This window comes from Callithrix jacchus, chromosome 14 (genome assembly GCF_049354715.1).
Source record: "Callithrix jacchus isolate 240 chromosome 14, calJac240_pri, whole genome shotgun sequence".
NCBI lineage: Eukaryota > Metazoa > Chordata > Mammalia > Primates > Cebidae > Callithrix > Callithrix jacchus.
The window spans coordinates 11,511,920-11,536,480 of record NC_133515.1 but is presented as its reverse complement, the minus strand read 5'-3'; the positions used below and the strand labels follow the sequence as shown (position 1 = coordinate 11,536,480).

The window sequence follows — 24,561 nt, the reverse complement described above, 5'->3', positions numbered from 1 at the left end:
CACGGCAACACCTGGAAGTTACTGCCCCTTTCCATGGCAACAACTTGACAACCCAGAAGTTACCACCCTCATTCTAAAAACTTCTGCATAATCTGTCCCTCAATTTGCATATAATTAAAAGTGTATCTAAATATGAGTGCAGAAGTGCCTAGGAGCTGCTGCTCTGGCCACATTCCCTGTGGGTACCTCTGCTGCTGCTGTATACTGCCACTGTCTAACACCGCCAGCTTGCCCTTGAATTCTTTCATGGGTGAAGCCAAGAACTCTCCAGGACTAAATCACAAATTTGGGGGCTTGCTTGCCTTACTGCATTAGTTAGAGACTTCAATACCCCACTCACTGGATTGAACAGATCATTTAGACAGAAAATCAACAAAGAAACATTGGATTTAAACTGCCCTTTCGACCAAATGGACCTAACAGACATTTACAGGACATTTTATCCAATAGCTGCAGAATACATATTCTTCTCATCAGCACATGGAACATTCTTCAGGGTAGACCACATGTTAGGCCACAAAACAAATCTCAACCAATTTAAAATAATTGAGATCATATTAAATATCTTTTCTGACCACAATGAAAAAAAAAAACTAGAAACCAGTAACAAGAGGAACTTTCAAAACTGTACAAATACATGAAAATTAAACAACACGCCCCTGAACAACCACTGAATCAATAAAGAAATTAAGAAGGAAATTTAAAATGTCTTGAAATAGGCCCAATGTGGTGGCTCATGCCTGCAATCCCGGGGAGGCTGAGGCGGGCAGATCATGAGGTCAAGAGTTTGAGACCAGCCTGACCAACATGGTGAAACCCTATCTCTACTGAAAAATACAAAAATTAGCGGAGTGTGGTGGTGTGCACCTGTAATCCCAGCCACTCAGGAGGTGGAGAATCATTTGAACCTGGGAGGCAGAGGTTGCAGAGAGCCAAGATCAAACCACTGCACTCCAGCCTGGGTGACAGAGAAAGACTCCATCTCAAAAACAAAAAAGTCTCGAAACAAGTGAAAATAGCAACAACACATACCAAAAGCTGCAGGATACAGCAAAAGCAGCATTAAGAGAGAATTTTATAGCAATAAACATCTACACCACAAAAGTAGGAAGATTTCAAATAAACAATGTAATGATTCATCTCAAGGAACTAGGAAAGTAAGAATAAACCACACACAAAATTAGTTGAAGGAAAGAATTTTTTACAATCAGAGAAGAAATAAACCAAAAGCCACTGCACTCCAATCTGGGTGACAGAGCGAGACTCCATCTGAAAAATATATGTATACATGGCACCATGCCTGGCCAGAAATAAACAAAATTGAGTTTAAAAAAATACAAAAGATCGGCTGGATGCAGTGGCTCACACCTGTAATCCCAGCACTTTGGGAGGATGAGGCAGGTGGACCACGAGATCAGGAGATCGAGACCATCCTGGCCAACACGGTGAAACCCCATCTCAACTAAAAACACAAAAACTGGCTGGGCATGGTGACACGTGCCTGTAATCCCAGCTACTTGTGAGGCTGAGGCAGGAGAATCACTTGAACCAGTGAGTTGGAGGTTGCAGTGAACCAAGATTGTGACAGTGCACTCCAGCCTGGCAACAGAATGTGCCTCCATCTCAAAAAAAAAAAAAGGTCAGCAAAATGAAAAGTTGGTTTTTTGAAAAAATAAACAAAATAGACAAACTATTAGCTAGACTAAGAGAAAATATTCAAATGAATAAAATCAGAAACAAAAAAGGAGATATTACAACTGATAACTTAGAAATACAAAGGATCACTAGAGACTATTATGAACTATACCTCCTAGATTGGAAAGCCTACCAGAAATAGATAAGTTTTTGCACACATACTACCTACCAAGAAAAAACAGAAAACCATAATGGGCCAGTTATGAGTAACAAGATCAAGTCAGTAATACAGAGTCTTCTATCAAAGAAAAGTCAAGTACCTGATGACTTCACTGCTGAATTCTACCAAACATTAAAACACAAACAGCTAATACCAATTCTTCTCAAACTCTGCCAGAAAATTGAAGTGGAGAAAATTCTTCCAAACTCATTTTACAAAGTCAGTATTACCCTGATAGCAGAACCAGACAAGGACATCGCAGAGAAAGAAAACTACAGGCCAATATCACTGATGAACATAGATCGTCAACAAAAATCTAGCAAGCCAAATCCAGTAGTACATTTAAAAGATCATTTACTATGATTAAGTGGGAATAACCCAGGAATGTAAGCATGATTCAACATAAGCAAATCAACGAACATTTTACATTACATCAATAAAATGAAGGACAAAAACCATATGATCATCTCAAAAAATGCAGAAAAGGCATTTGATAAAATCCTCAGCAAACTAGGTAAGTCCTCAACACTCTAGGTATAGAAGGAGCATACTTCAACCTAATTGAGGCCATGTATAGCACACAGCTAACTTAATACTGAGTGGAGACAAGCTAAAACTTTCCCTCCAAGAAGTGGAACACAAGGAAGGCCATTGTCATCACTCTTCTTCAACACAGTGCTGGAAGTCCAAGCCAGAGCTATTAGGCAAGAGAAGAAATAAAGGGCATCCAAATTCAAAAGGATGAAACTGTCCCTGTTTGTGAACAATACGATCTCATATATAGAAAACCCTAAAAGCTCCATCAGGAAAACTTTTAGAGGTGATTTTAAAATTTAGTAAGGTTGCAACATACTAAATTAATATACAAAATTGGTAATGTTTCTATGTACCAACAACAAACCAGCGGAAAAAGACATCAAGAAAACAATCCCATGTTAAATAGCTACTAAAAAAAAAAGATACCTAGGAATAAACTTAATCAAAGAGGAAAAAGGTCACTACAAAACAAAAACAAAAAACCTATGAAATGTTGATAAAAAAGAAACTGAAGATGTTACATCAAAATGGAAAGACATCTCATGTTCGTGAATTGGAAGAATTAATATTGTGAAAATGCCATACTACCCAAAGCAATCTATAGATTCAACACAATTCCTATAAAAATACCAATGATATTCTTCACAGAATTTAAAAACAAATTCCATAATTTCAGTGGAACGACAAATGACTCCAAGTAGCCAAAGCAATCTCAAGCAAAAAGAACAAAGCTGGAGGCACCACATTGCCTGAATAGAATATATATTACAAAGCTACACAACCCAACAGTATGGTACTGGCATAAACACCGACACATAGACCAATAAGACCGAATAGAGAGCCCACAAATAAACCCACATATTTATAGCCAACTGATTTTTTGGCAAGGTGCCAAGAATATTCAAAGGGGAAAAGACAGTCTCTTCAATAAATAGTTTGGGAAGATTGTGAATATCTGTATTTAGAAAAACTGAAAGAGACTACTATTTCTTGTATACAAAAATCAACTCAAAATGGACTAAAGACTTAATTGTAGGACCTGAAACTATAAAACAACTGGAAGAAAACTTTGGGGAGACTGACTTGGGCAAAGTTGCTTTTTGGGTAAGACCTTAGAAGCACAGGCAAAAAAAGCAAAAAATGGACAAATGGGATTACCTTAAGTTAAAAAGAATGTGTGCTGCAGAGGCAACAATCAACAGAGTAAAGAGGCAACCTACAGAGGGGGGAAACAATATTTGCAAACTATTTGTCCAATCAGGGATTAGTAACCAGCATATATAAGGGATGCAAACAACTCAATGGCAAAAAAAAAAAAAAAAAAAGGCAAATCATCTGAATAGATATTTATCAAAAGAAGACATAAAAATGTCCGACAGGCAGATGAAAAAAATGCTCAACATCAGTTAGCATCAGGGAAATGTAAATGAAACCCACAGTGAAACATCATCTCACCCCAGTTAAAATGGGCATTATCTAAAAGACAAAACATAACCAATGCTGATGAGGGTGTGGAGAATGGAGAATTCTTGTTCATTGCTAGTGGAAATGTAAATTAGTATAGCCACTATAGAAAAGAGTATGGAGTTTCCTCAAAAAACTAAAAATAGAATTAGCATATGGTCCAGCAATCTCACTGCTGGATATATCTCCGAAAGAAAGGAAATCATTATATCGAAGAGATATCTGCATGCTGACGTTTATTGCAGCACTATTCATTATTGCCAAGGATCAACCTAAGTGTCCATCAATGAATGCGCAGATGAAGAATACGTGGTATGTATATGCCATAGACTATTAATCAGACATAAAAAAGAATGAAATCCTGTCATTTGCAGCACCTTGGATGGAACTGGAGGACATTATGTTAAGTGAAATGAGATCGGCACAGAAAGACAAACACCTCATATTCTTACTCATATATGGGAACTAAAAAAGTTGATCTTACGGAGATACAGAGTAGAATGATGGTTACCAGAGGCTAGGAAGGGTGACTGGGGAGGATGAAGAGAAATTTGTTGATGAGTACCAGCATATAGTTAGAGAGAAGGAATAAGTTCTAGTGTTTGATAGCATGATAGGGTGACTATAGTTTACAATAATCTATTGTATATTTCAAAACAGCTAGAAAAGAAAATTTGAAATAGTCTCAAATAGTCTCAACACAAAGAAATGATAAATGTTTGATGTGATGGTTATCCTATCCTTATTTGATCATTACACATTGTTTGCATATATTAAAATATCACATCTATCCCATAAATATGAACAATTATTAAGTATCAACTTTTTAAAAAGACAAAGGAAAACAAAACAATATGTTGTACGTTGGAACCAGGACGAGAAGCCACCTCTGTCTTGCAGCGTCTCTCCAGCACCCTTTTTGGGCAAAGTTCCATGTACTCACTGTAAAGGGAAAATGCTTAAATGAATCTAGTCTGTCACAGAGCAGGTAGTGAAGGGTGAATTCGGAGCTGAGAGGCAGTGAACTGATAACTAACAATATTCTTTATCAGGTGAAAAAAGTTCTCCCTGTTTTTAGGTTTTTGTTTGTTTTTATTTTTGAGACAGAGTCTCGCTTTTCCACCCAGGTTGGAGTGCTGTGGCCCGATCTTGGCTCACTGCAATTTCTGCCTCCCAGGTTCTTGTGATTCTCCTGTCTCAGCTTCCTGAGTAGCTGGGATTACAGGTGTCTGCCACCACACCAGCTACTATTTTATGTTTTTGGTAGAGACAGGGTTTCACCATATTGGCCAGGCTGGTCTTGAATTCCTGACCTAAAGAGCTTCCCCTGCCTCAGGATCATTAACTTTCTCCCAAAGTGCTAGGATTACAGGCATGAGCCACTGCACTTGGCTGGTTTTTAGGTTGTTAAAATTATTTTTCATAAATGAATTTTAAATTTTATCAAATGACTTTTCTACATCTATTGAGAAGATGATGTGGTTTTTCTCTGTAGTTACATGATCAGGTATGTTAATTTTTTTATTGTGGTAAAATACATGTAACATAAAACTTATGAGGCTTTTTGTACATTTTGATAATTTTTAAGTGTACAAATTCAATATCATTATTTATGTACATGCCATCATTATTACCTAGCTCCAAAATGTTTTTATTACTCCAAATGAAAACTTTCTAGCCATTAAGCTTTAACCCCCTCCATTTCCCCCCTGCCTGGCACCACATAACCTCTAATCTATTTTCTATGAATTTGCCTATCCTAGATATTTCTCTTAAGTAGAATCATACAATATTTGTCTTTTTTGTCTGGTTTATATCAATTAGCATAATGTTTTCAAGGTTCATCTATGTTGTAGCATGATTCAGAACTTCATTTCTTCTGAACAAAACATATATATGATGTTTCATTTACCCATTGTAATGGCTAATTTATGCACACACTCAACATGTACAAAGGTCTGTTTTTCTGGAGAACACTGACTAATATATCCATTCCTTTGCTAATGACAGTTGGGTTGTTTCCATCTGGGCTAATATGGATAATGCCGCTATGTACATTCATGAACAAGTATCTGTTTGAGTCTCTTTTCAATTCTCTGGGGTATATACCTAGGAGCAGGATTGCTGGGGCATATGGCTTTTTAGGAGCAACCAAATTGTTTTCCAGAGCTGCTGCCTACATCCCCCAGCGATGTAGGAGCTTCCAACACAAACAGGCTGAAAGTGAAAGGATGGAAATTTCCAAGTCCATGCAACTAGCGAAAGACAGGGGTGGCTCTACTGCTATTAGAAAAATTAACCGGACTTTGTAAAAATCAAAACCGTGTCTTCTCCCAGCCCCTTAAGGCTGTCAGAAGCACTGCCCAGATGCCTCCACGGGAACTGGCAAACACTCTCGAGGGGAAAGGACTCTGCACCCACGCTCACGTCTCTGGGGGATTCTCTTCCGAAGTCCGCTGGGGATTTCTCATGGCTTTTAGCCGTCATCAGGTAGCTGCCGCTTCCCTTTCGTTTGGCTTTTTGAGTGTGCACATTGGGAGGGGTGGTCTAAGTTGTTGGAAAAGGAGGTCTGGTGTTCCCTCCCCCACCTTTCTGTTGCTGCCTTTCGAATTCCACACAGGAGCTGTGGCATCGTTCACTGCGGTGTTCCATCTACCACTCAGTTCTTCAGGCTCAACACCTGGCCTAGCTTTTGCCTCATGGAGGAAGCCAACCTTCCCCTGCACCCGCCTCTCTGCCTCAGTATTGTTGCAGTCTCTTGTTTGATTGTTTTTGTATCTTTCTATCTATTTGTGTACTTTCTTCCCCCACCCCCCCCTTTTTTTTTTGAGACGGAGTCTCACTGTGTCGCCAGGCTGGAGTACAGTGGTGTGATCTCGGCTCACTGCAACCTCCAACTCCCTGGTTCAAGCGATTTTCCTGCCTCAGCCTCCCGGGTAGCTGGAATTACAGGAACGTGCCATCACGCCCAACCAATTTTTGTATTTTTAGGAGACACAATGTTTCACCATGTTGGCCAGGATGGACTAGATTTCCTGACTTCATGATTCGCCTGCCTAAGCCTCCCAAAGTGCTAAGCTTACAGGCGTGAGCCACCGTGCCCAGCCTATTTGTGTACTTTCTTTCTAAAAATGCCAGGGGCGTGGTGGCTTACTCCTGTAATTTCCAGCACTTTGGGAGGCCGACGTGGGCGGATCACCTGAGGTCAGGAGTTCAAGACCAGCCTGGTCAATATAGTGAAACCCCATCTCTAATAAAAATACAAAAAGTAGCTGGGCATGGTGGTATGCACCTGTAATCCCAGCTGCTAGGGAGGCTGAGGCAGGAAAATAACTTGAATCCAGGAGGCGGAGGTTGCAGTGAGTTCAGATCATGCCACTGCAGTCCAGCCTGGGCAACAGAGCAAAACTCCATCTCAAAATAAATAAATAAATAAATAATAAAAATGCACTGTTTACAGGGCCTCAACTTTCTATGTCCCACCTCCCCCAGTTCCCATGTCACACTGCTGTTCATCAACTAGAGACAAGCTTTAATCTCTCCTTATCCCTAGATTTTCCATTGTGCTTACAAATATTCCCAGGTATTTCTCACCTCAGGAAACCTTATCCCACATCTCCTGCCGTCTTGGTCTGTCATCTCATCTTTTTTTTTCCTCATTGTTATCTTCTTTTGAAAAGGAAACCCGTGTTTTCTGCTCCACCCCCACCCTCATTCTATTGAATCATCTTTGTAGATCGTCACCAATAACATCTAGGTTGGAAATTCAATTTCGGGGGGGTTACTCTTCTATGTTGATTTCACTGGAGCTCATGAAACTGACCTACTATTCCCTACATCTCTTCTTTCCCTTGGCCTAAATTGTAGTTCTGTTTTCCTCAGCCCTCTACCTTTCATTCCATATGTCTCTCCCACTTCAGTGGGCTTCTCTTGTCACATTCCTCATCAAACAAGTATAATTGCAGAATTGCTGCAGGGTCTTTGGGCGCATGGATGGTTCTGTTGTTGCAAAGCCAAGCATCCATCTCACAGCTGGGCCCTAGGCATGTCCCAGAGCAGGGAATGGGGGAAAAAGAGAAACAGATGGTTCTGCCTCAAAGTATAAAAAGCTCTTTCAGTGATAGGCTGGGAAATATTTTGCAGGTTATATTGCCTTCAGGAAAATGTTTCTCTTCCTTTAATGTGTATTTAGACCACTGTTTCTGAGAATGACTGTTTGTCCTTGAAAGGGGTGTGTGAGGTTGTGTTTTCCGGTATATGTGGGACAATTTAGAGGCTACCCTCACCTCCCACCATGGAGACAATTGGGCAGGGATCGAACCCGCATGGGAGAGGCCTCGGCACTGTGCTTGTGAAGCCGCCTGCGTTGGGGCTCTGAGGGGATTAACTCACATGCTGGGAAATGTCCTGGTATTTACTGTGTTCCCTGGATCGCATGCCTGTGTGGAGTGATGATGTGGCTCCATGTGAGAGCACCCACTGGGTGCAGAAGAGGGATGTGGAGATTGACACACCAAAAATAAAAAAATAATCAGACGGGATTTTCTTAAGGAGGGGAAGAGAAGAATGGGCCTCAAGTCATGAAAGCAAGGCTGGAAAGTTGAGTCTGCCTTGTGAAAACGCTGGCATTTCTCCTCTTCTTCTGGACTCTGGGATAAAATATTTATATTTAGCATGTGGGCTTCAGTTTTCTTCTTTCCTACATTATAATTTCTTCCAGGTATCCCCAAAACCTTGATAAAGATGTTGCCATGCTCTAGAAACTTGTGTATGAGTGGTTGTGTGGATACATCTGGGGCAGCCCAGAGAGAAGACTGGAGCCATCTGTGCATCGTCCTCACCCACCCAGGTGGATCCTGCTGAGGAAGCGCAGGAGACCCAGAGGTGTGGATGCTGAGAGGGAGGGTGGAACAGGGTGGGCAACCATACTACACTGCACCCCAAAGACATTACAGGACGGTGCCTTACAAGGGAAGACAGACTTCCCAAATTCTGGCTTGAACTCTGTTTTCTGATCCCCTTTTGCTCCCCTGATGCACCTCTCCTCTCTGCATGTCACATCCTTCTCATGGGCTTATACGTACCCATGGAATCAACCTCTGCCTTTCTCTTATTACTCCCAGATTCCTATACCTTCTGTCCTGAATTCTCACCCCTATTCCTGCCAAGTGACTGCGCGGATGAATTGTTCACACTGCAAATTCTACATGAGTGAGGCGAAACTTGGAATCTTTGCTTTTCCTCTACAGCCTTCCGTCCGTGCCAGCGTCCCTCTCTTTCTTATTGTTATTTTCACTGGTTGCAGCCACTTCCCATCACCCAGGCTCGGAATGGGGTCTTCATCTCTCTTGTCATCCTCATCGTTTGAGGGGTCACATCCTGTCCAGTCTTCATTTTGAGTGGCTCTTCCTTTTGACCCCACTTTTCCATTCCCATTGCCACAATCCTAACCTGGCCATTCACTTTAGGCTCTGATTCCCGTGAGACCCTCCTGGTTTCTGGCCTCTTGTTTTGGCCTCTTTCAGGAATCTGCATGTCACCACCACCAGGCTCATATCTTCCAAAAATGTGTTTGTTCCTCCTCAGTTAGAAGCTTTAGTGGTTTCTGTTGCCTACCTAATACAACCGGATGCCCTCCCTGGTACTGGGCTCTTCTCCCTTTTCAGTTTGATATCGCATTGCACCCCTAAATGCGCGTTGCCTTCAACAAAACAGAGCTAGCTTCTTTCTTTCTTTCCCTTTCTTTCTTTCTTTCTTTCTTTCTTTCTTTCTTTCTTTCTTTTCTTCCTTCCTTCCTTCCTTCCTCTTTCTTTCTTTCTCTTTTTTCTTTCCTTATTCCTTTCCTTTCCTTTCTTCCTTCCCTTCCTTCCTTTTTTCATTCCCTTCCTTCCTTTCCTATCCTTTCCTTTCCTTCCCTTCCCCTCCCTCCTTTTCTCCCTCCCTCTCTCTCTCCCTCCCTCCTTCTTTCCTTCCTTCTTTCTCTTTTTTTCTCTCTTGAGACAGAGTCTCACTCTGTCACCCAGGCTGGAGTGAGTGCAGTGGCATGATCACAGCTCACTGCAGCCTTGACCTCCTGGACTCAGGTGATCCTCCCACCTCAGCCTCCTCAGTAGCTGGGACCACAGGTGTGCACCACCACACCTGCCTAATATTTGTATTTTTGGTAGAGATAGGGTTTCACCATTTCGCCCAGTCTGGTCTTGAACTCCTGCCCGAAAGCGATCCACCCACTTTGGCCTCCCAAAGTGTTGAGATTACAGGCTTGAGACACGGCGCCCAGCCAAGAGCATGCTTTCTATTTTCCTTCTTCCTTGTCTCTCCTCACAGTTTTCTCATTTTCTGGTATATTCTTTGCTTTTTTTGGCTGACACATCTTTCACAATCTCTACTTCAAATGCCACCCCACAATCAAGGCCAACATTCCTATCTCACCACCTTAAACTTATCTTTTACTGATTGTGTATGGTTATGTGTTGTAGGTATATATGCAGATGTCTTATTTCTCCAACTAAAATAAAAGCCTTGTGAGAATAAAAATACATTTTCTGTCTTGTATGCCCTCCACAGACACTAACAGAATGATAGGCACATATTAGTCAGTGGATGTTAGAAGAACCAGAATAAAGAAAAGTTCAAGAAAAAAATGCTGATAGGAATCACAGAAATCGGGAAGAGGTTTTCTTTTATTTTTAGGTGGACTGCTGAAGAAAAGAACATTTTTAAAAAGCCAATCTAAACAATACATCTAAATAATGCTTGGCTTCTTGTGTCCTTTGTGTTTGACCAAATTTGATTAGAACATGAAGATGTAAGGAAATTAGCCAAATGGCTTTTCCCTGAACAAAATCTATTTTTCTGGCGATGGTTGTGTAGGACGGTCAGGTGTCAACACAGACTGAGTCTGGTTATTTCCAATCAAACATAGGTCGTTCACAATAATATTGAATTTCTTATTTCTCAAGCCATTTGGCGAGTCTGGTTTAATTGTCTAAGAAGTACTAGAAAACTCTATGTTAATATGATTAATTTTCTCTTCCAGAGTAATGTAAATAAGGTTTTCTAAAAATAAAAGTAGAAGAAAATGACATCATCCAAAGCCAGTGCAAGTTCTTAGCCTTTAATTCTACAGAATTGATGTTACTATTCTGGTCTGCTCAAATATTGCTGCTGTGTGTACCCAGAGAGGAGGCACGAAATGGCATGTTTTATCTATTAAAATGATTAATTTTTGTTTGCTTGGGTTGATAGTTTTGTTTTTTTAATTTCATAAAGCAGTGGTTTTTACTCAGCCCTAACCTTGAGGATGTTTTGATGTCAGTGAGTGTTTGGCTAGTTGTACTGCAATTTTGCCAAATTGCTTGAAGTCAGGAGAAAAAAAATCATAAAACAGATTTTTTTATTGATGACTCGATATCAAATGGATTTGGCTGCATTATCTCTGCTTTTTCATTTTAATCAAAGGAGGGTAAGTACTGAAATGTTCAGAATCAAAACTCAGCTGGAGCAAATTCTGAATCAGTCAGATGTCTTTCTTTCTGACACACACACACACACACACACACACACACAACACTCCCCTTCTATTTTAACCCATATTTTTTACAGAACAAATCTTGGACTATATTTTTAAAATGAGGTGTTTGTCAAGTAATCTGAACTCTCTGAGCCTGAAAAAATTGTGGATCCTAGAAACCTACTAATGGGCTGAAATTATGGAAATTTGCCAGACTATAAAACTGAATGACTGGAGTCACTTAACCTCTTGGGATCTGTAGCTTATCTGTCATGGTGAGATTGGATATGGTAAGAAAAGAGGAGGAGTGTGGATTCTTTCAGGTAAGACTGCCAATTTAATGAAGCAAATATTTGAACATCTGTGGTGGTCATGCCTTGCAGATGACCAGCTACAGGAAGTGTAACTGATCAAGGACCTTATCTGCTCCACTATGAAATTCATCATTAGCTTGTGCCGAGGCCATGCCTCCCATGGGCTGCTCAGTCAATGCCTGAGCAAGGCAGGAGCACTAAGGCAGGGCTATTGTTGGAGCCCCAGGACTTCTCAGGCTCTGCTGAACCTTCCTATTACTGAGTGGCAGCCCAGGAGAATTTCACCCAACCTTCCCTCCCTCTCCTTCACTCAGAGTCAGACTTGTATCATGATCTGATGACTGTCCCAGCCTTTTCCAGCTTCTCTCCTATTTTCTCTCACACAAGCATTTCCCCTAATAAAATGCTTCCACATTTAATCCCATATACTTCTCCAGTGACACGGATTAACATAATATCTACTGTGTGCAAAGTGACATTCAATAAGCAAACCTTTGTCAGTAGGAATGGGAGAACAGCTGACCTCTATTTCCTCCTTCCTTGCTTTTGGAGAGCTGAGCTTGTGTGCATGAGAGGGGTAGGTGGGTGCACTTTGGTGCTTAGCATGAACTCAATGAATATGTTTGGCATCATTCATTTCTTCCATTTAATTAATTATTCAATCAATTGTTCCTCTTCTTTTTTTTTTTGAGACAGAGTTTCACTTTATTGCCCAGGCTGGAGTGCAGTGGTGCGATCTCAGCTCACTGCAACCTCTGCCTCCCAGGTTAAAGCAATTTTCTGCCTCAGCCTCCTGATTAGCTGGGATTATAAGCGACTGCCACCATGTCCAGCTAATTTTTTTTCTACTTTTAGTAGAGACAAGGTTTCATCATCTTGTCCAGGCTGGTCTTGAATTCCTGACCTTGTGATCCACCCGCCTTGGCCTTCCAAAGTGCTGGGATTACAGGCATGAGCCAGTGGGCTCGGCATTTTTTTTTTTTTTTGAGATGGAGTCTCACTCTTGTTTCCCAGGCTGGAGTGCAGTGGTGTGATCTCAGCTCACTGCAACCTCCATCTCCTGAGATCAAATGATTCTCCCACCTCAGCCTCCCAAGTAGCTGAGATTACAGGTGACTGTCACCACACCTGGCTAATTTGTGTATTTTAGTTGAGATGGGGTTTTGCCATGTTGGTCAGGCTGGTTTGGAAGTCCTGACCTCAGGTGAGCTGCCTGCCTCGGCCTCCCAAGGTGGTGGGATTATAGGTGTAAGCCACTGTGCCCCGCAGTTGCTCCTATTTTTTTTTTTGAGACGGAGTTTTGCTGTTGTTACCCAGACTGGAGTGCAATAGCACGATCTTGGCTCACCGCAGCCTCCGCCTTCTGGGTTCAAGCAATTCTCCTGCTGCAGTCTCCCGAGTAGCTGGGACTACAGGCGTGAACCACCATGCCCAGCTAATTTTTGTATTTTTAGTAGAGACGGGGTTTCACCTTGTTGACCAGGATGGTCTCGATCTCTTGACCTTGTGATCCACCTGCCTTGGCCTCCCAAAGTGCTGGGATTATAGACGTGAGCTACCGTGCCCGGCCACTCCTCTTAAGAGCCTTTTTCTTGTTTCTTGTTTTTTTGTGTTTTTTTTTTTTTTGCTTGTTTGTTTTTGAGACTGTGTCTGACTGAGTCACCCAGGCTAGAATGCAGTGTCATGATCATGGCTCACTGCAACCTCTAACTCCTGGGCTCAAGCCACCTTCCCACCTCTCAGCCTCCTAATTATCTGGGTTTACAAGTGCATGCCACCATGCCCAGCTAATTTTTGTATTTTTTTTTTTTTTTTGGTAGAGACGAGGTTTGCCATGTTGCCTAGGCTGGTCTTGAACTCCTGGGCTCAAGTGATCTGCCCTCCTTGGTCTCCCAAACTGCTGGATTATAGGTATGAGCCACTGAATCTGTCCCCTCTTAAGAATCTTGATATCAGTAAGAGCACCTTTAAGCAATTATTTATTTAAGTGATGAATGAAACTAATTTTTCAAAAGCATCTACCAAATACCAAAAATAGGTTTGGATAAGATGGGGATTCAGAACAGCATGTACATATTTTCGCCCTTAATTTTGAAAAACATTTAATCTAAGGCCAGGCCCAGTGGCTCATGCTGGTAATCCCAGTACTTTGGGAGGCCAAGGAGGGTGAATCATAAGGTCAAAATATTGAGACCACCCTTGCCAACATGGTGAAACCCTATCTCTACTAAAAATAAAAAAATTAGCTGGGCGTGGTGGCATGTGCCTGTAGTCCCAGCTACTCAGGAGGTTGAGGTAGGAAAATCACTTGAACTCAGGAGGGGGAGGCTGCAGTGAGCTGAGATCACACCACTGCACTGCAGCCTGGACAGAGTGAGGCTCTCTCTCCAAATAAATAAATAAATGTTTAAAAAAGAAATACATTTAATCTAGGAAGACAAGATTTATGATCATAAAACCATACTTAATAATATTAAAAAGTCTATAATTCAGTATATAATATATACTTTTATGGGACTGACTGAAAGTGTAGAGAGGAGATAGAGACCAGAATGTTTCTATGTTTATAGGGTCATGATCCAAATTCTCATCTAGAAAAATGTTCTATCCAGATTCTGTTTGCAAAGATTCCTCCCAACCAGAGACTTTCATTTCTTTTGGTGAGTGCAGCCCTTATTTGGTGTATCTAAAGATGAGGTCTTTCTAGCTGGCATGCTCTGGAGGAAGTGAGATTCTACCTCAGCGTCAACTCCCAGAGAGCTGACTCACACAGTAAAAGATTCCAGTCTCTCCGCTGCAGGTAAGCAAAACCCTAGCTTCATGTGGGAGACAGGCTTCAGGAAGGTGCCATTTAATATAATTTAGAGGTAGGACGCTATCTGGCCAAAGTTCCTTATTTCAGAGGCGAAGAAATGGATAGAAAATGAAGGTAAGTGACTTGTCCAAGGTGGCACAGCAAGGAATACTTTGTTAGAAGCAGCAGCCGATCCCACTTATTTCAAGCAAACAAATAGAATTTGTTATAAAGATTCAGAGGTATTCCATGAAGTCCAAAGGGAAAGATGGAGTTGGGCTGGAAATAATGCTATAGAAAGCCATGGAGAACTCAGGGAATTCTCTCTTTACATTTTCACCTGACATTTCTTGGTGTCTGCTTGGTGTTTTTGGCCCTGGCTCTCTGCTGCTTAGAGAGCACCCAGAGGCATATTCCAATTCCAGTCACACAAAGAAACTGGTTGGGTCTTTTTAGTCCCTAGTCAAAGTTTTGGGAGGAAGGAATCTGATTGATACAGTTTGGGACAATTGTCCAACTCAGTTGAATTAGTCATTGCTGGGGGCAGGGGACTCATATAATATAAACTTGGTGGTATGTGAGGTTAGGGGATGAGAAAGAATAGCACATAGCAAAGGGCAGAGAGGTTGGGAGCTGTGCTGGCACCCCAGAGACATCTGCTATAACTACCTTACACAACGACCATGGCAGAGACAGGACTGGACTGTTTTCTCACTCCTGGTCTTTGATGACTTCACCAGAACCATGGGTCTAGGGCAGTGCAAAATCATGCATACATATATACACTACAAACACATACATGTGCACACACATATACATATATCATGCATACATATACTACATACATACATACATACACATGTGCATACATGCATACAAACACATATATATATATGAACCCTCATATATAAAGGAACTTCAAAAAGTCTGTAGGAAAATGGAATTAAAAGAAAAAGTAAAATATATAAACTTTTAATTAATTAATTAATTAATTGAGAAAGCATCTCAATATGTTGCCAGGCTTTTTTTGAACTCCTGGGCTCAAGTGATCCTCCTGCCTCAGCCTCCTGAGAAGTTGGGATTACAGGCGCGGGCCACCATGCTGGGCTTATTTTACAACATAGTCTAAGTCATAGTCCATCAAGTCTAAGACACTTTTGTAAGTGATGATACCAGCTATGTAGTCCATTCCTAGAGAACTGGAGATCCTGGGAATCAAAGCATGTCAATGCAATCTTTTTTACATTATTAACTGGAGAAAAATGAGTGCCCCTGAAAGATTTTTTAAGATTAGGAAATAAACAGAAGTCAGAAGGGTCCAAATTAGAACCATAGTGTGGATGCCTACTGATTTCCCATCAAAACCCTCGAAAGATTATCCCCATTTGATAAGAAGAATGAGCATTGTCAGGATGGAGATGGGCACTCAAATGAAGCTTTCTCCAGTATTTTTCTACCAAGGCTCCAGCTAACTTTGTCAAAGTACTCTTACAATAAGCAGATGTTATTGTCTTTTGGCCTCAAGAAAGCCACAGGCAAAATACCTTGAGCATCCTCCAAACTGTTGCCATAACCTTTGCTCCTGACTGGTCCACTGTTGCTTTGACTGGGACACTTCCACCTCTTGGTAGCCAGTGCTTTGATTATACTTTGTCTTCGGGATTGTGCTGGTAAAGCCACATTCCATCTCCTGTTGTAGTTTTTCAAAGAAATGTTTCAGGATCTTGATCTCTTTTGTTTAAAATTTCCACTGAAAGCTCTGCTCTTGTCCGCAGCTGATTTGGGCACAACAGTTTTGGCCCCTATCAAGTGGAAAGTTTGCTCAAGTTTAATTTTCAGTTCGAATTGTGTAAGCTGAACCAATTGAGATGTTTATGGTGTTGGCTGTTGTTTTCTCACCCTTGCTCTTCAATGATGTTAATCATTGGTCCTCTTCAATTGAGGCACAAACAAGATGAATTTTCCCCTCACAAATTGATGTGGATTGTCTGCTGCAGTGGGCTTCATCCTCAATATCATCTTCCTTCTTTAAATCAGTTATTCAGAAACTGCTGATTTCTTCAGGGCATTATCACCATAAGCTTTTCATAAAGCATTAGTGGTTCTACTATTCTTCCACCCAAGTGTTGCCGTAAATTTGATGTTTGTTCTTGCTTCGATATTGGCAGAAATCATATTGCTCTGATAGGAGATCTTTTCTTTATTATCATTTTTTATTATACTTTAAATTCTGGGGTACATGTGCAGGTCGTGCAGGATTGTTACATAAGTATACACATGCCATGCATCCATCCCCCTGTCACCTATACTAGATATTTCTCCTGTTATTCCTCCCCAATACCCCCTCCCCCTGCTATTCCTCCCCTAGCTCCCCCCACCCCCCAACAGGCCCCAGTGTGTGATATCCCCCTCCCTGTGTCCATGTGTTCTCATTGCTCAACACCCACTTATGAATGAGAACATGCGGTGTTTGGTTTTCTGTTCTTGTGTCAGTGTGCTGAGAATGACGGTTTCCAGCTTCATCCATGTCCCTGCAAAGGACATGAACTCATCCTTTTTTATGGCTGCATAGTATTCTATGGTATATATGTGCCCCATTTTCTTTATCCAGTCTATTATTGATGGGCATTTGGCTTGGTTCCAAATCGATGTCTTATCCTTCTTAGGGCCACAAACTAGATCCTCTTCAGACATGATATTACAAGCTAGTAAATAAGCATGAGCTTATTTTCGTGCAAAAAAGTTTTTGAAATTTATGAATAGTTCTTTCATAATATGCGTTTTCTATTAAAAATTTTTTTTTTCACACAGTATTTCACTTTGCCAGCCAGGCTAGAGTGTAGTGGTGCAATCTTGGCTCATTACAGCCTCTACTTCATGGGTTTAAGTGATCCTCCTGCCACTACAGGCATTCGCTAATACACCCAGCTAATTTTTTGTATTTTTTTGCAAAAACAGGGTTTTGTCATGTTGCCCATGCTGGTCTGAAACTCCTGAGCTGAAGCAATCCACCCGCCTCAGCCTCCCAAAGTGCTGGGATTACAGGCATGAGCCACCATGCCTGGCCTTCTGTGAACTTTTTGAAGACCCTCTTACATACATATATACATGCATAGGGGCTGTTTGACAGGTGCTTGTGAGGGCAGAAGGACAAGGAAACTCCCTGCATGTCATAGTTTACAGACATTTTTCTTTGATTATGTCTGTAAACTATATTTTATATTTTGCAATATAAAAATTATTTTTATATTGCAAAATAATTTCTAATTCTATCGCTTTCAAGAAGAAAGATTAATTTAGCTGATTATGTGACATATGTTTCTAAAAGTCTCAGGAAAGTTTTCTTTAGGGTATTGGAGCTCTTTGTACCTCCTTAAGTTTCTTAGTTTTAGGACTAGTAAGTAAGACGAAATGATCTGAAGATTTAACAAACACATCTTCACCTTTTCTATGGCAATCCTTTTATGTGGGAGGTGAGGTAAAGAAGTAGAGAAGCAGCAGCAGAGATTAGAACAGAGATAAGTGAAATAGACAGTGGAAAAACAATAGAATCAATGAAACCAAAAGCAGGTTCCTTGAAAAGATTAATACAATTGACAAGCCTATAGCTAGACAAAGAAAAGAAGAGAAGATACAAATAACTAAAATCAGAAATGAAAGCGAGGACATTACAACTGACCTTATGGAAATTAGAAGAATTAAAAGCAAGGACTCTGAACAGTGGTATGACAACAAATTAGATAATCTAGATGGAATGAATGAATACCCGGGAACAGGCAAATTAGTGAAACTGACTCAAAAAGACATAGAAAAATCAACAAACATGTTACAAGTAAGGAGGTTGAATCAGTAATCTGAAATCTCCCAGCAAACAAAAGCCTAGGACCAGATGGCTTCACTGGTAAATTCTAGCAAACATTTAAAAAAGAATTAACGCTAATCCTTCTCAAACTCTTCCAAACAAATAGAAGAAGTGGGAACAGTTTCTAACACATTTTCTGAGGTGAAAATTACCCTGATGTCAAAGCCAGGCAAAGATACAAGAAAACTACAGACCAATATTTCTTATGAATATAGATACAAAAATCCTCAAAAAGATCTAGAACAGGCAAATCCATAGGGACAGAAAGCAGATTAGAAATTACCAGGCAATTGGGGATAAGGGAAAGAGGGGAATGATTGATTAACAAGTATGGGAGGCTTATGATGGGGTGACAAAAACATTTTGAAACTAGCTAGAGCTGGTGGTTGTGTAACATGGTGAGCATACTAAATACCACTGAATTGTATACTTTAAAACAGTTAATTATATGTTTTATGAATTTTGCCTCAATGGTAATAAAAAGAACATGTAGAATAGGAGATAATTGCTGTGGCCACGTATATGTGTGGATAATACAGATAATCTGCAATTAGATAAGTAAACTCTCAGATAATCAAGCATAGACTACTTCAGACTTTGTTATTTAAGGAGTGACATCCTTATTTAGGAAGCTAGTTAGACAATGCATTTTCTTTCTTTTTTTTTTTTTGAAATGGAGTTTCACTCTTGTCTCTCAGGCTGGAGTGCAATGGCATGATCTCAGCTCACTGCAACCTCCACCTCCCGGGTTCAAGTGATTCTCCTGCCTCAGCCTCCTGAGTAGCTAGGATTACAGGCATGTACCACCATACCTGGATAATTTTTGTATTTTTAGTAGTGATGGCCAGGCTGGTCTTTAACTACTGAACTCAAGGTGATCCACCTGCCTCGACCTCCCAAAGTGCTAGGATTACAGGCGTGAGCCACTGTGCCTGGCCTGACAATGCATTTTCTTAGAGTGAAGGTGATATTCTGAGCCTGTTCTCTTCCCTCCTGTCATGATGTAGTGGCTCACACCTGTAATCTCAACACCTTGGTAGGCTGAGGTGGGCAGATCACTTGAAACCAAGAGTTTGAGACCAATCTGGGAAAAATGGCAAAACCCTGTCTCTACCAAAAATACAAAAATTAGTTGGGCATGATGGCGGGCACCTGTAATCCCAGCCAGTTAGGAGGCTGAGGCATGAGAATCTTTTGAACCTGGGTGGTGGAGGTTGCAGTGAGCCGATATCGTGCCCCAGGCACTCCAGCCTGGGTGAGAGTCTCAAAAAGAAAGAGAATTCTTTTTGTGAGACATTTTTAACAGGACAAGCTTTGAAGACTAGTAGTTTACAAAGATTATTCTCACATACTTCCTAAAAGGAATTTGAAATTTTTCACTTTGTTGTATATTTTAATTGATATTTACAATTATTACATAAGTTTAGATAGATGCGAAAAAGTGTTAAACCTCAAATTAGAACTGTTATGTCACTCTTTTAAAAGTTTCCAATAGAATTTCAAAACTATAATAATTCGAAATTCACCAGCATTCATTTAAAAAATGAATTAAGGTAGTTTTTTCTTTTTGAACTGGTATTTCCAACTCACACTTTTCCCATAGCTTTTGTCCTCATACCATATTTATGCATGGAAGTGTTTTATTGGTTATCCTACCACATAAAGTCAATGCATGGAAACTGGAATTGTATCATTTCAGTACAGGCATCCTCTCTCTCTCTCTCCCTTCTTTCCTTCCAACTTGCTGTCTTTGTCTTAAGCAACTTTTCAAAAGAAAAGAACAGGAAATGCTAAGGTATTTACCTTGATCCAGAAATTGTTTAACCAGTAAACAGTTTTGCATAGCTGAATGTATGTCAATATTATTTTGTTCTTCTTTTCTCACTATTTCCTTCACAATTTTTTGTCTAAGTATTCAGTTTTCTTCCAGATTGAGTTTTTATTATAATTATAATTTTAGAACATGATTGATTACAACAACAGAAATATGTTATCAATATTAATAACTAATGAAACATAAAAGGCAGAATTTGGGGGGAATGAATCTCTAAATCAGAAACAGCATAACCAATTATTTACTATGCATGTAATGAAAGGTAGATAATGCCAAAAGCTTAATAATTGCTAGTATATTATTTATTTCTTGCTTTTAGGAGGTAAAAAAGGTTATCATCTTATAAAATAAAACAAAGTTGAATATCTACCTAGTTAATACCTCATAATACTTGTAAAAATAGTTCTTAACTACTACTTTGAAAAATATACACCAAATCTGAAAAAAGTTATGTAACAATTTTGTCAGTGGGTTTTAGTCAATGAATCATGAAAACTGGCAGAAAGCATTATGGTACATTGCAAACAGTGATGTTGACCTCTATTTCTTGGGCTATTTGAAGCTATATTTCTTTTCAGACACACTTACCAATCGAGGGAATTAATAAGGTGAAAACCATTTGCGATCATAGATTTAAAGTCTCCTGAGTGTCCTCATGTATAGAATAATGGTATAGGTCTCCATGCTTTTAGGTTAAGGTGTCATAGAGGAGTTGTTACAGTAAGTAGCTAGTCAGACATGAGCAGGGCAGGAGAGGGTCTCCCAACCCCCACCAGGAATGTCAGGAGACCATCAGGGGATGATCAGGCGGTTGTTAACTGTCTCTAAAATAATAATTGGTTGCAGCCACCACCAGGGAAAGGCAGTCTCCCAATAAATAGAAACACCTGAAGCTGGTGATCAGCAGCTTCCCAATAAGATCTCAGGAGCTGGGCAAGTGGGCTCAAGCATGTGTATTAAGAGGCAAAATGGCAGAGCTTAACTGGCATTTGACCTCCTAGGGACATTCAACTGGGAAGGGAAGAATGCCTCAAGTGAGCATGTGTACAACTCCAGCAAACACACTGCTCATGCTCCCCTCCCAAGTGCTGGCAGGCCATTGGGCAAGCAGACAGCCCACCCCAAGGGAAGAATCGGGGAGAAAGAACGCAAGATGGTGGAAACATGCCAAGGTGTAAAACCGCAAGTCAAAGACAAACAGTGTACGTGAATCTCTCAAATTGTTGGCTTAGCCCTCTTCCAAGTGTAATTTACTTCCTTTCATTCCGGTTCTAAAGCTTTTTAATAAACTCTCACTCCTGCTCTAAAACTTGCCTCAGTCTCTAACTCTGCCTTATGCCCCTCAGTTTAATTATTTCTTCTGAGGAGGCAAAAATTGAAGTTGCTGCAGGCCCATATGGAATCCTTGCCGGTAACAGTTTACAGGGGGTCTGTATTTATATAACCAATTCCCCATTCTTGAGCATCTGAGAATCCCTATCTTACAATTGTAAATAAATAATTTTTTTCTTCAGTGTAAACAGGAGAAAATACCTACCCAAAGTAGGGTATTGGGCTAGAGGTCACAAAACACATTGACGATTCTTTACTACACATATTGCTACACTGTTGTCCTGAATGATCAAACTGACTTAGAATTTGACCAGGCTGGATATTTACATTCTTATTTGCTAGCTTTATAGGTCCTTCAGAGTATCATAAAAATGTGTATTTACATTTCTAAAATTGCGGCTATGCATTGATTCATTGTATTTGCTCTTGTATAAACTGTCTGGCTTCTTTGATCCCGTATCAGATAGAACCCAGGTATTGATCTTTCATATTTGTCCTCAGTCTCTGTCGTCCAGGAGGCATTTTATCAGCAATGTTTTCCCTTTTCTCTGCACACAGGTTGTTGGCTTGCCCTTGGTGCACTGGGGCGAGAGGTCTGGTTATCAAAGGAGATGCTGCCAGGGCACAGCTGCTCCGTCCTTGAGCCCCTTTGAAGTCTAAACAGGAAGTGTTTCAGCATGAATTAGCACTAGCTTAGTGCTTTCAGTGCTATCTCTAAGCAGAGTTAACGTCTGTCCTTTGGGTTTTATCACACCTCCTTCCTGGGACCTACTAATGCAATGTTCCAAGATTGAGAGCTTCCTTTTCAACAAAAGAAGAGGAGTCATACACATTCTGAATGACTGTGAATTCTAATTGCTACTCATCTCTAAAATTTTTGGTTTTGTGATGTCTTTCTGTTCATCCAGTGCAGCACTGTTTGCTCACATTCAAAAGTGAGAATATGCACCTTCCATAACTCCTCTAGGCCAGACCCTGCCATCATCCCATCAAGACTGGTACCCAAACTTTGAGCACAAACCTGGACCATTCTAACCATTTCCTCTTAAACTCCATCCTGGGTAATAGCAACTGAAAAATTTGGAAAAGGAAGTTGTTTTTCAGTGCTTGGAAGTGGAGTTACCACTTGTTTATGATCAACTGATAAAACTAAGCAGAGGCAACCCTCCAGGACAGGGCCTCACCAAAGCGGGGAGTGACATCAAGAACCATGGCAGGGGCACATATAATTCTGGGACAAGACTGGTGGAGGTCAATCTATTCTGCCTTTTCGGCAGCTGCTGGGATAGCTGGAGGTAGGAGAACTTCTCTTTTATCTCTGCTAATGAGTAGTCATCTGCTTTCCCCAGGACAAGCTTCCAACTCTAGGTTATTCAGGAGTTGTTCAAAGCAGGAAAAAAATCCATTCCCATGAGGCAGGTGTGTCAGACAGCATCGGCACTCAGTCTCCCTGCAGAGATCCCAAGCTGATCTCAGAATAATGCAGCCCATGGAAGAATGTTAAATGCTCGCGATTGGTTAAGAAATAAAGAGCCACCACTCAAAGAAAGAAAAAGTTGAAGTGGAGACGATATATAGCTGTTTCAAAATAGAGGTGTTGTGGGGCTGGAGGGGAATGAAATTGCTTAACAGTTTTCTTTTTCTTTTGCGACAGAGTCTCACGCTGTAGCCGGAGTGCAGTGGCATGATTTCCACTCACTGCAGCCTCCACCTCCGGGCTCAGACGATTCTCCTACCTCAGCTTCCTGAGTAGCTGGGATTACAGGCATGTGCCACCACGCCCAGCTAATTTTTGTAATTTTAGTGGCAATGGGGTTTCACCATGTTGGCCAGGCTGCTCTTGAACTCCTGACCTCAGGTGATCCGCCCACCCTGTTCCCCCAAAGTGCTGGGATTTAAGGCATGAGCCACTGCACCAAAAGTTTTCTTAATTAGTTCAAATCAAGATGTTACAGATATGTGAGTGTGCTTACAGAGATGTTTGATATTAGCTTGGTCTCTGATAAATATGTTGATATAATTCTTTGCTTTAGGTTTAGGGGAATTTTTACTTTTCCTTTTTTTCTTTACAGATCCTCATTTGAAAATGGAAAAAGAAAAGAAATGGAGGCATTGTGTGATATTTGCCTAAATATCACTAAAGAGATCCATTTATTGTTAGTGTTTTATTAAAAACCCTCAAATGAAAAGAGAAATTTTGGTCTTTGAGAAGAGCTGTTTTCCACAGGGAGAGCTTTCTTTATTCTTCCTTGCCATTTAAGAGTTTAAAAGGTTGGGAAGGAGAGCTCTCCTTTTTCTCTTCCCACTTGCTCCAGTTCTTATGGGTTAACTCCTCCTCCTCCTCCAGACGCCACCAGGACCCATTTCCTAGTGATATGGCAACAGGGAGCGTGAAATGATGCCTCCAAGTGTAAGATACAGGCTACTAGGCAGGAAGCGATGGATGAGGGCTCTTTTATGAGAGAGGGTGCCATGGGGTGAGGAGACATTCATAACATGGCAAAGAAAGTATCACATGGAGGAATTGTCTCCCCTTCCAAACAGGAAACAACTGTCCTTCCCCAGAGGAGTTTCCACACCCTCCTCCCAGAATAGTATTTTGGGTAAGAATGTGGACACTGGATACTCAATGACAGAACTCCAGCTACTCATGCTGGAACCAGGAGCTGGCAGAGTTCTTTGGAGGGCAGCGACTTTTATAGAGATAAAGCAATAGGGATTTTCTCCTTGTGGACAGCACTGGCTGTGTGTAAGCCAGAGTCAAGGGTAAGGAAGGCTTGAAGCTCGGAGTGAATAGCCCAGGACCTCCAGACAGCAGGAGACAAGGGTAAGAGACAAGGTCAAGGCACAGCGGAAGAGGGCTGGGGCTGGACCAGAGGTAGCCCAAGGTCACTGGAGGAACTCAAGCATGACAGCCACCTGAGGAGCCTGACAGTCTGTTTTAAGAATTTAAGATTTACGTAAAAAAGCAGATCACCAAGGGAGCATCAGCTCATGCATATAATCCCAGCCCTTTGGGAGGCTGAAGAGGGAGAATCAAAGGATTGCTTGAGGCC

General features: G+C 41.0%; 1 long non-coding RNA gene across 1 annotated transcript; it reads left to right on the top strand.

Annotated features, from left to right (window-relative positions):
• Positions 1–6,081: 6,081 nt before the first annotated feature.
• On the top strand, positions 6,082–23,699 carry LOC144579138 (uncharacterized). The gene is made up of 3 exons (XR_013526050.1): positions 6,082–6,346; positions 22,064–22,800; positions 23,578–23,699. It is a non-coding gene; the product is annotated as an uncharacterized LOC144579138 (long non-coding RNA).
• Positions 23,700–24,561: the final 862 nt, after the last annotated feature.